This window comes from Podarcis cretensis (genome assembly GCF_951804945.1).
Source record: "Podarcis cretensis genome assembly, chromosome: 6".
Taxonomy (NCBI): Eukaryota; Metazoa; Chordata; class Lepidosauria; order Squamata; family Lacertidae; genus Podarcis; species Podarcis cretensis.
The window spans coordinates 29,970,791-29,987,016 of NC_137175.1; the positions used below are offsets into that span (position 1 = coordinate 29,970,791).

The following is a 16,226-nucleotide window of genomic DNA, read 5'->3' on the forward strand; positions in this document are numbered from 1 at the left end:
GATTTCCTGTGAAGAGAGATTCATCGATAAACCACTCCAGGAATTGTAGTGGCCTCGGTATAAGGTAGCTTGCTATGAAATTATTGGATTTTTGGAGCCTACATTTTCAGAGGCAGGGAGGGTATACACCACTTCTGATGAGCGATGTTGCCAAATTCCCTGTTGTTTTCTTCATCCTGTAATAAACAAACATGCTGACAAAAATGCTCCATATTTCTGGTGCTTAGTGTGCTTCAAACATCCCACCATTTGGAGAAGGCAGGGGTGCCAACTTGAATAAAATATTGTGGGGGCCCAAATAAGCCCTGCTCCACATAATCAATCATGTGATGCTGTGCACACACACCATTTGAATGGGAATGCCCATCAACTTTGTTAGGGCCCAGCCCCCCTCAAATATTTTATTGTGGGGGGCCGAACCCCTCCCCCATGGCCTCCTATGGGAGAAGGGAAAGCAAAAGCTTATTAACAATGAGCTCTGCTTTTTTGTGCACATGTTGTGTAGTCCTGCCATGTATTCCTTTGGAGAGAATGAGCAAAAGCTTGAATACCCTCCTTGGCTATGGGGAGCCTGTAAGTCTCTCACCAACCATAATTGCCACCTGATACAACATTTGAATGCTGCAGCAGTCCCACGACCTAGTTAGTTTTGACTCTCCCACAGCACCAGCACATGCCAATTAAGTTTCTAGCACTGAATTTTATATGAGCCATGGAACTTGAAACCTGCTCTCTTGTCTTCCAGCTTCCCTTTCTTTCCCCATCCTACCAATCAAATGGCTTTACACCCACCCACCCCCGTTGCTTCACTAACAGTTCAGTCAGTCTTCAGACAAAAGGACAACACAACCAGCAGAACTTTCAAAAAGCTGGTAGATAACAGATGAAAATCCACCACACAGGAGTCTGGCCCAAGACATTGTGTGGCCTGAGGCAAAGGACAAGGTGGTGCTTCTTCCCTTTCATGTCCATGGGAAGGGCTATGGCTCAGTGAAAGAGTACATGTCTTTCATGTCTTACATGAAAAGGCTCCCAGGTCGCCTCACTCAGCCTAGAGAACAGAGTTGACAGATCAACAGTTCCAAAAAAATGGGCCCTGCAGGCCTATAATGCCTAGTGGGTGGATTATCAGGATTCTAAAATGTGGAAGTCACATGATATTCTATGTGGATGAAAAGAGCAAGAGAACATGAAAATAAAGGCTGCAATTGGCTATTAGCCATGATGGCAATGCCCTGCCTCTATGGTCAGAGGCTGTAAGCTTCTGGATACCAGTTGCTGGAAACCACAGAAGAAGAGAGTGTGTCTTGCATTTGAGTCCTGCTTGTGGACTTCTTGCAGGAATCTGGTAGGCCACTGTGAGAACACAATACTGACCTAGATGGGTCAATGGTCTGATCCAGTAGGCTCTAATTGTGCTCATAACAAGGAACAGCCATCATTTGGCCAACACAGCACTATGCATAGGCTGCCAATGGCGAGGAAGTCCCCGTCCCCCCTGCCCAGCCTGATGGCCAAATTCCTCCTGGGAATCCTTTAAGGCTTAGGACTAACATAACATGTGCATATAGATATAGGTATGTGGTTGGTGCATTAAGGAAAAATCAGGAGGGTTCAAGATTATAAGGACATGACCAACAGCATATCATAGTTAACAGGAGATAAGAACTCACAACATAAGCAGGAACATACCAAGGTGCATATGAAATGCTTTGCTAACACTTCAAATATAGAAATGGATGAGCACCAGGTTTCAATAGCTAATATGCTTACATTATGGATTTCAGCAATAAAATGCTTAGCTAAGGAAGCATAGCTTGATGGATGTCTCAGATAGACCAGCGGAACAAGGCCAGATACTTGTGTATTTCAAGGAAGGATGAAGTAATGTTCTTGTCTGGGACAGATAGGAAAGGACTAGGTGAAAGCACTTTGCCAAGAGACTAATGGGGCGTTTGGGAACCAGTCAGAAAGAGACATGCAAAGTTGGATGGAGATAAGGACAGGGGATAAAAGGCTATGGCTGGTAAGGTACAAGAAGTTGAGATTTCTGCCCATAATGGTGATAAATGAGTAATAATGACCACATCAAGATGTATGTAGGATCAAATGCAACAACTGCTGTGCCATCATAAGTATTGGGTTGGAATTGTACCAGCACTACTGGATTTCATGCCAGCAATGTTACGAGTGCAGCAAATGACCCATCTGCCACATGCAGCACAGGATTTTTGCATAAGCTGATGTCAAAAGCTGAATGTGGGCAAACCAAGGGCAGGACTCAGGATGCCTTGTTTATGTGCCTCTGATTGGGCCTTTGCTGATTATCAAAGACACAGCTAGGATGGTTCTACCTGCTATGTGCAAAATTAAAGTGATCTCGCTTTAGTTGAACTCCACCTGTTGTACAGCAACATAGGTATAGCCAGGATGCCAGAACAGCTGAATCAGTGGAAGCAAATTGTAGCAGAGTTTTTAAACTTGCAAGTTCAAGGCAGCTCACTGGTTACACAGATCCACAGGATCTGGGTGTTCAACAATTGTACTTTAAGTAAATCTCAGAGAATTTGCTTTTCTTCCTCTGACTGAATCATTGTTAGTTGCTCTCTGTGTTACAGAGTGATGACTGGTGTTGCCAGTCTCATGCTATGGAATACTCTTCCAGCAAAGATTCAGCAGGCATCCCCCATTTTGACTTTTAGGCATCTCTTAAAGACCTTTTTATGCTAGAAAGCCTATGCCATTTGTTTAAAATTTTCTTGTGCAGCCAGTGATTTAAATCAATCAGTCATTTTATTTGTAAGCTACCTTTCCAAAGTCAAACCATGCTCAAGGCAGCTTACAACATATGAAAAAATCACACAACTGCAAACATAGCAAAAGTCGTAAGTCATAAGCAACAAACAAAACATCAAAAAGTACACATCTAAACAGAACAATTTACACATAAATCCTAAGATCCTATTTATATCTATAGACAGATCTATATCTAGATATATAAAAATAGCAGCAACAGCAACACCCCCAATAAAAAACCCCTAAACTATACCTCACCTTTGTTCTGAATTGCTTTTAATGGTTTTTAATGTGTTTTTTCTTGCTGTACACTGCCCTGATATTTTATGAGATGGTAGCATATACTATAAAAGCAAATAAAGCAAGTAAGAGTTAGTCCTGAAGCCCAAGACCCCTGAAGTGATCATGATGACTTTCCTTGTGTTGAAACAACCTTGTTATCAGGCCTCTCAAAAGTAATAAAAGCAGACCCTGTATAATGACTGTGTTAAAAATTTAGGCCACAGCAAGGGTGCAGTCAGACATGGGGATTATTGTGTTAAGATTTCCTGGCTATAATGCTAGTGCTTCTGTCCCAGTTTCTAACATTCCTTACTTGTTGAGTTATGGAACAGTGGCTTTTTGATCCGTTTACCACCTTGATTCTATGTCATGCTTAATTTCATTTACACCAGTGGGCATGGCATGATAGAACAACATACATCATTGGGCACGGCATGCTGTCACCATTTATGCACATGTGTGCTTCTTTCCCCCAATGACTCATCCATGAAAATGGCGGGAAAGAACTGTATGCTGGAATACCACCCCAGTTTTTGTCAAATGAACAAGTGGTGATATGATCCATGAAAGTGGGGAAATTATAGCGCATAACTGCAGTTTTCCAGGTTAATGGGGTTGCAAACAGATTTTTCCCCTCAAAGCAATTAACATGACAGTGAGCTATTGTTTCATTTATTATTACATCATGTATTTTTGTTTTTATACTGTAAACCACACTGAGATCCTCGAAAGAAGGGTGATATATAAATAAATAATAAATAATAAAAGATTCTGCCAGGTTTCCATAACGCCAGGTTTTTTACGTCATGTAAAAGGTAACATAAAGCATGATAATTGTCAGATGAAGAAAAGCTGGGGAAACAGAATAAAGTACTGTCTGAATACAACCTAAGACATCACTGCTGTCACCTGTCAGTGAACAAAACTTCACAGAACCATAGCAATTTATGTCTCAGAAAGATTCTGACAATCATTCACTAACATCCTGTTCTGAAGAAAAATCATAATTATCCAAACTCAACCAGCAGAGGGGAAGACAAGGGAACAACCCACACAACACAAGGCCTCATTTGGACCCCTTGTTAGTTTGGACACCATGGCTCAAGAATTGTACTGAATCCTTCTGCCCCTAGTCTCAATCTATAAAACAGAAGTGGGGAACTGGAAGGCCAGATTCTGACCTCCCTCAATCCCCACAGGCTACTTTCATGTGTGGGTAGGGCTGCCTATCTGTCAATCATCACACCAGGTGAAAGCAAACTGTTTGAGGGTAAAGACACAGGACTTTCCAGGAGCTGATGATCAGCAGGGCCTGAAAAACCCGTTTTCAGCCGGGAGCCATGCCTTCACCTAGGAGAGATGGGCAACAAACCTTGTGTTTCCGCCCAAAAAATCTATCTGTGACAAAGCACTCCAGGTGAACACTTGAAACGTCTTGAGGGGACCACCTGGCCATTCAACTTCATGCTGAAAGGATGCATCTTGTCCCCCTTCCCAAAGGCAAAACAACAGTAACAGCAATCCTACTAGAGCAGTATTGCAATGGATGAGCTGCTCATTGTATGATGCAGATTCCATTTTAAGCACTTTTTAATTGTCATTACTAAAAACAAAGAGAAGAGTCAACATATTTCCAATAAAGGGTAGAACAGGTATCTAGCATAAGTGCTTCTGGTATAGATGAGCCATGGGGAACCTGCACTCCTCCAACTATTTCTGGACTCTCCTCACCCCTGAACACTGGGAGGCATCTGGTTTCCTATCCCCAGTATATAGCATTCTGTCTCACAGGGGGAGACTTGACAACCTATTGTGCTATCAAACTTGGTAGAATGTATTTAAAGTCAATAATTTACAGCTTGGTTTGTGCATGGCACGCACACACAGAACAGTTCTACACAGCTCAGAGGTCTGCCCCACTGATTGCAATGGGAATTATTCCCAGGCAGGGATAGGATTCGTCTTAGGCATCATTTATTTTTCTTCATTTATCTTGGCATTTTAACCTATGCAAACCAACTATTTTGAAATATCTTCTCCAATGCATTTATTATTATTATTGTGTGTTATTGTACTAACGTGCGTGTGAACCCCTGTGTGAATATGCAAAAGCAATGGGCTAAATCTTCCACTTCTGCCACAGAAAGAAACTTCTTAGCCCCGTATGATATGCCCTAGGTTAGAGGTATGGAACCTCCAGACCACAGGCCTAATCAGGCCCCCAAGACCTGCCCATTTGGCCCATGAGGACATGTATGGCCTGCCCTACACCTGACATCATTATGCCTTCACTTGTGGCCCTGTGGCATCCCAAAGGGCAAGAAGGCCTGCTTCTTATTTAGTTCAATGCCTCTCTCTTCTCAAGGGTTTCCAAGGGCTAGGCGAGGTCAACAGCTAAAGATACAATATGCACATGCCCTGCAAAAATGTAACCATCTGCAAAACCATAGCTGCTTAATGTCAACCTAAGCAGGAGTTTTAGTGTTTTCGAAAAGCCTTATCAACTATGATTCCTATATAGGGGAAAAGGCAGTTCCTTCCTCTAGAAGGCAGAGATACTAGATTTAAATCTAGTAAGCCATACCTTTAAGTGTGGCTTCTTACATGCTCATGACTTGACAGCTACAACATCAAGTGACAGGTTGCTTGTACAAGACAGCCATCCCAGCACAAACATCACAGAGTAGAGATTGCACGTTGTTGAATCTCAAACACTGTATGGAGGCGATTGATGCACTGAAGTGAGAGTCCCTGGATGATAAGAAGCCACATGATGATGAGCTGTCATATGATGCCTCTGCAGGTATGAATCAGCTCTTCTCCGATTCAGTTTTAAAATGAATGACACTACATGCTACCATGGCTGATTAAGACAGTGATTTCAAGACAGTCTGTGGCACTCAAATCATTTAGTAGACTACAAATGGACTACAGCAAGAAGCAGTTTTGCATAAATGGGAAGAAAAAAAACTTCTACAAACCCATTTATGTTTTGGATTATGTGAATTAGTGTGTATCACCCATGCCTGCTCATGAAGCAGTCAAGTGTAAAAGTAAATCCACATTCCTCAATTTATTAAGGCTCCTGAATACTTAGAAGTTACTCATTATCTCTTTCACACAATCATCTGTAATCTACTCTTTTGTAAAGCAGCCAGAATGCAGTTTCTGTAAGATAGCCTTCTGCAGCCTGGTGCCTTCCAGATGTTTTAGACTCCAGCTCCCATCAGCCTCCATGGTTTTGCTGTCAATTGTAGTCCAAGATATCTAGAGAGTCAGAGGCTGGGGAACACTGCCTTCACCAAGTACAAACCTGACCTTCTAATTAAAATATATAATTCAGACTTGAAACCTTAGATATCACAATTCACCTGAAAGCGTGAGAGCATTAAATGCATGGAAGGAAGAAAACAGCTAGAGCAAACTATCCCACTCAACAGCAGTGTATTCTTATGCAACAGAGAGATCAACTTAATCATAGATGACAACTTCTGAAAACCTTTGCTTTGAATTCATCCCTGGCATTTTTCTAGGCCAGCTTGAAAACAAAAGCTTTGTCTTCTTAAAATGCAATAGCCTCAGGCATCTTTGCAAAAATAAAAAAGTGACATATCTCAGGTCTGGGGGAAAAAGTCTGTGCCTGTTGCCTTTCAGCATCCCTCTAAAAGCTTCTCTCTACAATTTAGCTAGATTCAGATTATCCAGATCAGCATGAATTCTACAGATTAACCTACTCCTATAAATATAGGTATGAAAAGTGTAGGTTTAGGATTACATTTTAACTACCTCATTACAGCTTTATGGGTTGGAAGAAAATCGCTCGTTATTAACCCAAGACACTTTTGCCTAGCGAATTTTTATGAATTTAGAAAGCATTTGCTGTGGCAATATATGTGAATGTTACATCTATTCAGCTCATTATTTCAGACTTTGCTCTCCCCTCCCCTCCTGTGCTTGCTTATATTGCACTCTTTCCATAACTATATTCTCCCCAGCCTATCCACACACTATTTTCTAATGCATGTCCAACAAAACTGCGTCCTGTGGACATGCAACCTGTATTTAAAGCCTGAAATAAAACATTTCTTGAGTTTCTTTCCAAGTTGTGGAATAAGCTCCTGCACATGTCAGCTTATTTCTTGAGCTTGGAAATGGAGACCTTTGACTTTAGTGACCAAAAGTGTTTGCTGAAAGAACCCTATAGATCTTGCTTTTACCATTTAACTAAGGACGGAACCAATGAAATACGTTCTACCAAAGAATAGCAAACAAGAAAAGGCATAGAATTACAAACTTTGCTCTTCCCTGTCTCCCCATATATGCAAAATTAATGATTATATGTTGACAGGTCTCTTAACTAACCATGATTGATGCTAATCAAGATGGTTCCATACCATCTTGATCAGGATTTAAAAATCACCATTAACTATGGGCTAAGGGATAAGTTGTTTAGGTTTAATCTCAGATAAGCCACTCTCTCCATCCCACCCTCTCTTTGCATGTTGTAGCTGAATGAAATTCTGCCTCTCAGGGAAGCTACTGTGATTTTACACCCAGAAGCCATTTCCTCTTACAGTCTCAATTTAGTTGCTGGTCTGGAATTTCCAAACACAATAATCATCATGGGATACAGATCAAAATGTTCTGGTTCCATTATTGAATCGCTTGCAAACTGGCCAGTTAAAAACATCCTTGCTGGCAATGCTTATGTCTCCTTTCTCTGAACAGCTAAAACTGTCCAGTTTTTCTTTCAAATAAATGATCTCCATCAACAACACTGATCTTCCCTTCATGTTCTGCAAAGCAGAAGGCCTGTAGCTAAGGTTTTGGCTGATGAATACACCCACCCACACTACACTATGGGAGTATGTCCTCATCCTCTGTTGTGTCTAGGGATGCCCACACATTACATTCAACAAGTGTGACCTCTGTACTTGTGCGCTTAACAGCTGAGCTGTATAAATGTGTACAGAGAAATGCCTGTGTACGTGTAGAGACAGTTTGTATCCATGCTCAGTGTTAATGTGTGACTAAGCTCTCATTCTCTAGTTCCTTTCCCTAACCCTCACCTTCCAACCCAAGTGTTTCCCTCTCCATCTTACCATCTTTTCCCCCTTTCATCCCTGAACATCCCCCTCTCTGACGCATTTGCTATTGGTGGCAAGTCTTCCCGACCATGAGAACAATGCAACATAAAACACTCCTCCCCAACCCCTGCCTTGTTATCTGCCTTTGCTAAGGCAACAGTCCTCATAAGGCTCCCCCTTCCTTGTTTTGCCGTTCCCTTGAAATCCATCTACAACTTTTATCTTGACAGTCAGAGCCCACATATATCCTCCAATGGGGTTCAGTTGGGTAGCAGAGGAATATTAGTCTAAGGTATGTGCCTCAATGCCTTACATTCTAACTAAGCCCGATTTTTCACTTCAACAAAAACATCTATAAATATGAATAATACCACTGACAAGCCACTATTGAGAGCGGGTAGCTTTTAAGAGACTCTAAAGAGCTCTACTCCTGCTCCATTACTGTGATGTTGTCTAGATTTTTCTCACATAGCCTGAACTCCTTTGCCAGGGAAGTTATTTTCCTCACAGTTCTTTTTTAAAAAATAAAAATGAAGCAATAGCACGAAAACCCTGCCATGTAAGATTTTAGTTCTGTGTATCCTGCTTCTCTACAGCCACAATGGGCATGTTCCAGCCAGTTATGAAGATTGAAATCCTACTGATTGCTTTATGTATTTACCTCTCCCCACACTGGAATGAACAAATCTCAAAACTGCTAAACTTTTGATTGGATTGAGTCCGATGGGTGTTGCATTTCATTGTCTTATTACAAAAGTCCTGTACATGATGCTCTTTTAAAGGGGGAGGGAACCCAAACCCCTGTTCTTAGAAACTGTCCCCACAAAAAAGCAGGCACAACTCATCTGAGAAAGGTAAATGCAACACAACAGTGAAATCAATACTTTAAAAACAGAAAGCCACCATTCCGAAACATCCTCTACGCAGCCCAACCTGCAAACCAGTTAAGCTGAAGTTTAGGGATTTAGCTCCAATGAATTGGTTTTTAGCACGTAAGCCTGGCCCTGGAGCTGTTTATTCTACACTGATTGCAATGCCACACTTGATGAATCTGACATATTTAGAAATGGGTGCATAAGCTCACCAACTGCCTTTCACAGCTTATTTGGTTCAAGAGATCACGCCAACGATGCCCTGAATTTGCTTCTCATCTCCAGCCCCCAACCCCTGCAATACTACCCCCTTCTTGGATGTTCTCAGCATATTCGTGGGACTTCAAATGGCACATACATTAAAAGGAAAGTCGCTTTAGGAAACAGCATGTTTGATAACTATACATTTTCAATTGCACATCCAAGGATGCTTCATCACAACCTGTTCAGGAAAAGTACTTGCAGAAACAGGAGCCTTTGCCAAGATGGGACAGCATTTAAGGTCAATTAAAAGGTGATCATGTTGCTAGGAGGAGCAGAGGTGTTGATTAATGTACTGAGAAGTGTTTGTATGATCACTTGTAGTGCATCCCAAGTATTGTGCTTTTAAATTCTACGTGTTTCTTTTGTGTGTGTTTCTAAGTCACCTTGAGGCATTTTGTGTAAAGTTTTTAGTAAGTAAATAAATAACTAAGGTTTGGGAGCTGAATAGCAACCCTGAATTGTTCACATCTCTAAGGGGCAGCAGTGCTGCACTAGCTCAGCTGGTTGAGAGACAGAGCTCATGTAATCTTTACATGTCTGTCAGGGACTCAGCGGGAGCGCAGGGAGGAGAGGAGATGGAAAGCGAGGGGGAGCAATCCGAGGGCAGCGTAGGAGAATATGACAGCAGCCCGATAGATTCCATGAGCCTCTCCAGCGAATCGGAAGATTCACAGAAGGGGGCGCCGATGGGCAGGGCAAGGGGCGACCCAAGGGGGACACCCCAGAAGCAAGGGGCCAGCGGGGACTCCCAGAGCACCAGTTGCAAATCAGGACCAGCTTCCCCACCAGAGCGTAGTGGGGGGGAGGAGTCCCAGGTGTCAGAGCCCACATATGCACCACCAGCGAGAGAAGATGAGTCAGGGTGGACCACGCCTCCATCGGAGAGCGAGTTAACGGTTAAGAGGAAAGTTGCAGGCTGGGCGCGCGTGCCAAGTTCAAAGGTACAGGCGAGCGGCACAGAAGGTAGCCCGGATAGGGAACCAGGTCCTAAAGCCCGCCGGAAGGAGGGGCAAGAATCGTCAGGGTCAGCGTCAGAGGAGTCCAGGAAGGATGAGACCCTAGCGGGCAGGAGGGCCCAGAGGAGAAAGGAATTTAGGAAGAGGTGGAGCAAAGCGAGAGTCTTAAACTGGTGTGGAGGGGGAGGAGACTCAGACAGGACTTCGCCGGTCTAAGGTCGGGACGTAGAGCTGCATGCTGCGGCTTTGAAATGGAGACTGAATCTCAATAAAGACTTTTGTACATAACTACAGCCTAGAGTTGGTCCTCTGTGAGCTGGGACCTGGAGGCAGCTCTGACAATGTCTAAACAGTACTCCATTCTGAAGTGAAGATCAAGTGTGCTACTGCTGGGGTGTTGGGTTTGACTGCGAAATCTAGATCCAAGCATCCTGCAAAGTTCAGTGCAAGGCTCCAGGCAAATTCACTACTTCACAAGGCTGTTGCAAGACTAAAATAATTCTTTTGAGCTCCTTTACGGAAGGGTGTAATAAATGTTCTAGATATGTCAGATTACTCACAACAGCAAACCTTCCAGTGGAGCCAAAGTTTCTAAGCACTGAATGGAGGCATTTTGCTTTGGGGGGAAAACAAGCGTGGAGTCGTTTTGTATTTTTTAAGAGCTCAGATTTGACTACTCGCCATCCTATATAATGCATGTCTACGAACTGCTGAAATCAGTAAGAAGTGAGTTTCTAGGAAGCAATATGACATTCCCACACTGATAGGCCAGTGCAGAAACTACGACGACGTTTGATTTAGATGTGAGAGGGCAAGGTTCAAATCCCAGCTCAGTTCATTGCACAGCCTTGGGCAAGTCACTAACTCTCAGCTGCACCATCTCGAAACCCAGTGAAGGTTTCTGAAGAGGACTGAGGATAAAGGGAACTGCAGTGCACTTGTGTACTGAAATGCACTTTTAAAATAGTACTAAGCATGCACAAATGTTTCCTGCTGAAAGAAACCTAAGCAACATAGCAGGATGTATGGAGGGGAAACAGCTCAGTGAAAGAACACATGTGTGGCATGCAGAAAGTCACATGTACTGCCAGTTAAAAGACCAGGTCACAAGTGATGCAAGAGGGCAGCCTCAGAACAGATCATACTGGGCCAGATGGACAAATAATCTGACCTAGTATAAGGTGGCTTCTGGTGTTCTTATGATAAAACATGTGTTAAACTTATCTTGCTACGTTAGCGCTTGACGGTTATCCCTTATATATACATATCTGACAGTGACCCAGAGATCAGATCATTCAGAGACTATTCCGGCCACACTGGCACAAGACCAAGCTTAGGAAATTATCCATCCACCTAGCTCAGTATTGTTTACACTGGCTGGCAGCAGATCCACAGACTACAAGCAGAGGTCTCTCCCATTCCTGCCTGGAGATGCCAGCAACTGAACCTGGGACCTTCTGCATGTAGGACATGCTCTAGCACAAATCTGGAAATCTCCCTTGATGAAGAAAACTTAATCGATTGCATTTAAAAAATTGAGTAAGGAGGGAGATTCCCCCCCCCCCGCCGCCCCCTGCACAACAGTGATCTACAAATAACATTTGCAATGCAACCATCAACAAACCTGTCAGTTACCATAGACAGAACACTGGTCATATAATTTATGTCATAAAGAAGCCAACACACGGACATCAAATACACTTCACTGGGGAGGGGTTGACAACATATATTTGGACTGTTTTTATTTATTATTACCATTATTATGAATTTTGGTGCTTCTCCAATAGAGAAAGGGATTTGACCTATACTTTGGGTTCTCAGAGATTCAGAAAACTTTTTTCCTTTCCAAGCAACTGGCTATCTGTTGGCACAGTAGCACCTCTGGTCTCTTTGCCCCTTCCAGACGCTCCGTGGGACTTAAAACAGGTGGAGGGTATTGACGTAGTACAAAACGTATTTGAAATCCAATTGGGAAGGAACCATTTTTAAAAGAAAAAGGAAAAAAGATTTCATTTCTGACAGGCATGTCCAATTCCTTTATAAAACAAAACAAAAAAAAGTCCAAGAAAGTGGTATATCATTCAGCAGACACAAGAACTATACCCTTTTTTGTAATAACGAAGAAAGGGGGAGAAAACACTTAAAAGTTCAAAGACCAAAGAAAGAAAACCACGGACATTAGGCAAACATTTGAAGAAGGGAGAAAAAAGGAAAATGGGTGGTTTTTTTTAATTTGAGCAGAGGAGTGCATAAGACAAGGTTGCAAAAACCAGAACTAATTGTTGTAAAGGAAAAAACAGAAGGGGGGTTAAGCAAAAGGAAAAAAATAGTTTAGGGGTGGGGGGTATAGGAAAGAGAGCCAAAAAAGGGTAAAAACAGCTGCTAGACCTCACACTGCAAGGAAAACAAACGAATAACAACAACCAAGAACAAAACAGGTAGTGTCTCTTTTTAAAAAAAGAAAAAAAGAAAACCACAACCAAAAAGTAATTCATTATTCATCTTATGTTGTCAATTTGAAAAGAACAAAAGGGGGGAAAGCAGTTGGAGGAGGAGGAAGAGAAGAAGAAGAAGCGGGGGAAATACTCACCAAGCAAGAAAATACTCAGAAGTAAAAATGTCAAAGAAGGAGTGAGTGAGAGACAGGGAAGGAGGAAAGAGTGAGAGAGCCACCAGCACAGACAGAGTAATAGCCCAGAAGCAGCAGCCCGAGCTACCGCCGGGTTCCCGAGCCAGCGCCTAACGCCAACTCTACCGAGCTGCGAGCAAACTGGCAGAGCTTAGAGTCCGAGCGCTAAGAGTCCTTCCACCAGAACGCACCATTGCGACGACCGAAGGGGGGAAGGAAGCGATCACAACTCGAGAAGCCTCCCGGCTTAGGCGCCCGAGAGCGCGCCAAGCAGCCACCCCTTAAAGGCTCTCGAAGGCAGGGAAGGGGGATTTGCTGGAAAAGCCAAGCGCTGCAGAGCAGAGCTGGAGGGAAAGGCTGAGGCTCCGGTCCCCCCCCCCTCACTCCGGTGTTTTTGGAAAAGTCCGCTCCTGGAGGTAGCGGGCTGGGAGGAGGGAAGCGAGAGGTGGGGAATCGCTTCTAATCGGCGCTTGACTGTTCTCAGAGATGTGATCCCCTTAACGAAGCGGTGCAGGCATCGTCCCGACGATCCTGGCTGGGTCCTCCTTTGCTGGGGGTGGGTGGATCTTCGCCAGACGTGGGTCTTGGTGGTGGCAGGCGGGGCCGGTGCCTGACAAGCAGGATGGATGAGATTGATTCTGTGCAGTAGACAGCTGAACGCAGCAAATAAAGGGAGCTGGTGCAGAGACGGGCAACCTGTGGCCCTCCAGATGTTGTGGGACCACAACTCCAGTCGCAGCTGGAGTTGGGAGTGCAACACATCTGGCTGGCTGCTTGTTCCCTATCAGAATCATGGAGTTGGAAGGGACCACGAGGATCCTGGCTATCCTGGTGTATTAAGATTCTGTCTGTGCAAAAGGAAGTTCTACTGCATTCAGTGGGGCTTGCTCCAGGTAAGTAGTTATAGAATTGTGGCCTGAATGAGACTGCAAAAGATGCTTTGATGCTGTAACTTTCAAGTGCTTCTTGGGTATCTTATAGCAGCGGTGGGGAGCCTGTGGCCCTCCAGATGGTGGTTGGACTACAACGCCCATCTTCTCTAACCACTGACCATGCTGGTTGGGGATGATAGGAGTTGAAATCCAACAGTATCTGGAAGCAGCAGGTTCCCCACCTGCAAAGTGGTGTGGTGAAGCCTGCAGTGTCTCCGATGCACCCATAAATATTCTAAGCAAAGTTCAGGTTTGCTAACACCTTGATGAGGAAGTTAACTAGTGAGAGGGGGGGGCAGGAAAGTTCTCAGAGCATCGCAAATTGGCAGTTATGGGCTAAACCATGGTGGTAATAATCCCATGACAGAAGTTAAAGTCTCATCCAAAGAAAGGCTCGTAAAGTATAAACCAACAGGGAGTCATGGCTTCGACAAGCCCAAGCCCATATGAAATCAAGGTTTTTAAGCATGTCTAATGCTTAATCTATTTACTTATTTAAATCTAATTAGTTAAAATTAGGGAGGGATGCCTTACAATTAAAATATGTAGACAAAATACATATAACCCATAAAAGTAACCCTATCCTTTAAAACACACAGCACAACAAATCACTGAATGGAAATTACTAATAGCAGCAGCAGTTAGGTCTCTCTCTTCCTCCAAAGGCCTGCCAGAAAAGGTGGCTGCCAAAAACTAAAGGGAGATGGGGCCAGACACACTTCTTTCAGGAGGTGGGGTTTGACAAGAGAGGAGCTGCCACTGAAAAAGCTGTTTCCTGGACCCCAACACCATGCCACCAGGAGGGTCTCATTGGTTGATTTGTTATACAGACGTGGATAGGATCATGTACAACTGCTCTCTGGCTAGTAATGAAGCCTTTTGCTAGTAATGAAGCATCTCACTCTCATAACACTAGAACTTGTGGACATCTGAAGAAGCTGAACGTTGGAAGATCCAAGACAAATAAAAGAAGGTACATCATTAAACAATGGAATTTGCTCCCAGAGGAGGCAGGGATGACCACCAACTTGGATGGCTTTAAAAGAGGACTGGACAAATTCAGGGAGGCTATTAATAACTACTTATGATAGCTATGTTCCACCTCCACTGTTGGAGGCAGTATGTTTCTGAATGCTAGTTGTTGGGAAGGGCAGGAGGGTAGAGAGTGCTGTCGCAATCAGGCCCTGCTTATGGGCTTCCCATGGGCAGCTGGTTGGCCACTGTGAGAACAGGATGCTGGACTAGATGGTCCATTGGCCTGATCTACAAGGGCTTAGTCTTATCTTCTTATTGTGACTCATGATGTTGAGCTGGTGCACCAGAACACTAAGACTGTCACACAAAGGCAGAAGCTCAAAGTAGCATAGCTGTGTCTGTTAACTTACAACTTCACATTATTAGTGACATTAGCTAGGTGCAGAAAAGGAGGTGTGAGCTTGGAGAGGGAACTGGGCAACAATCTTCAAATTCCTATCAACACAGACCATTTTGAACCTGTGCAACACAGAGCAGCTGTAAAACATGAACATGAAGTGCCCAAGTCCTTATTATTTCAGTTGGACGGTCCTTTCCCCCACACAGCTATCAACCACCAACCATCAGCAGCAGTCTCCAAATAAATAGGATCCCTCTGCCTGGAAACAAGCTATAGTTATCACAAAGTTCTTCCTCTGCAAGTGTGGTGCTTAGCTGGCCAGAACTTCTGCTTCCTCCAACAGGCTTCTGTTCTCCATCTAGACATTCCTTTGGTGGAGCCAGTATCCATTCCATGGGAGTTGGCAGTAAGGAACAGCAAGGACCCAGGGACACCTGAGATATCTTCTGGCTTCCTGCTTCTACAGGGATTGGGAATATGTGGCCAGCTAGGTATTGTTGGACTCCAACTCCTATCAGCTTCTGCCAGCACAGCCAATGTTCAGGGATGGTGGGAGTTGGAGCCCAACAACAACTAGAGTTAGATAGATCCTCTGTACTTGCGTTAGGAGTGATCTTATGCTTGTGCCCTGATAGTGGGCTTTTTGTAAGCTTCTGACTGGCCACTGTGAGAACAAAATGCTGAACTAGATGGGCTTTTCGACAGATCCTGCAGTGTGTTTTCTTACAGCAGGGGATTCTGGCATACGATATAAATGTACATTGGGTTACATACGCTTCAGGTTACATACGCTTCAGGTTACAGACTATGCTAACCAGAAATAGTACCTCGGGTTAAGAACTTTGCTTCAGGATGAGAACAGAAATCGTGCTCCAGCGGTGCAGCAGCAGCAGGAGGCCCCATTAGCTAAAGTGGTGCTTCAGGTTAAGAACAGTTTCAGGTTAAGAACGAACCTCCGGAACGAATTAAGTACTTAACCTGAGGTACCACTGTAGTTTATTAAACTGGCTGAGGAAGAATGAGCGTTTTAGGG

The 16,226-nt window shown here is 43.8% G+C and overlaps 1 protein-coding gene across 4 annotated transcripts in view; it reads right to left on the minus strand.

Moving 5' to 3' along the window:
- RALY (RALY heterogeneous nuclear ribonucleoprotein) overlaps nucleotides 1-12,995 on the minus strand; it is a 218,641-nt gene extending 205,646 nt beyond the window's left edge. The window contains exon 1 of one of the 4 annotated variants that reach the window (XM_079979935.1): nucleotides 12,848-12,995. The gene's annotated coding sequence lies outside the window, so the exon portion shown is untranslated. Of the gene's footprint in view, nucleotides 1-12,012; nucleotides 12,765-12,847 lie in introns of those variants that run through there. The other 3 variants (XM_079979938.1, XM_079979936.1, XM_079979937.1) reach the window with 3 other exon arrangements.
- Between the last annotated feature and the right edge of the window lie 3,231 nt (nucleotides 12,996-16,226).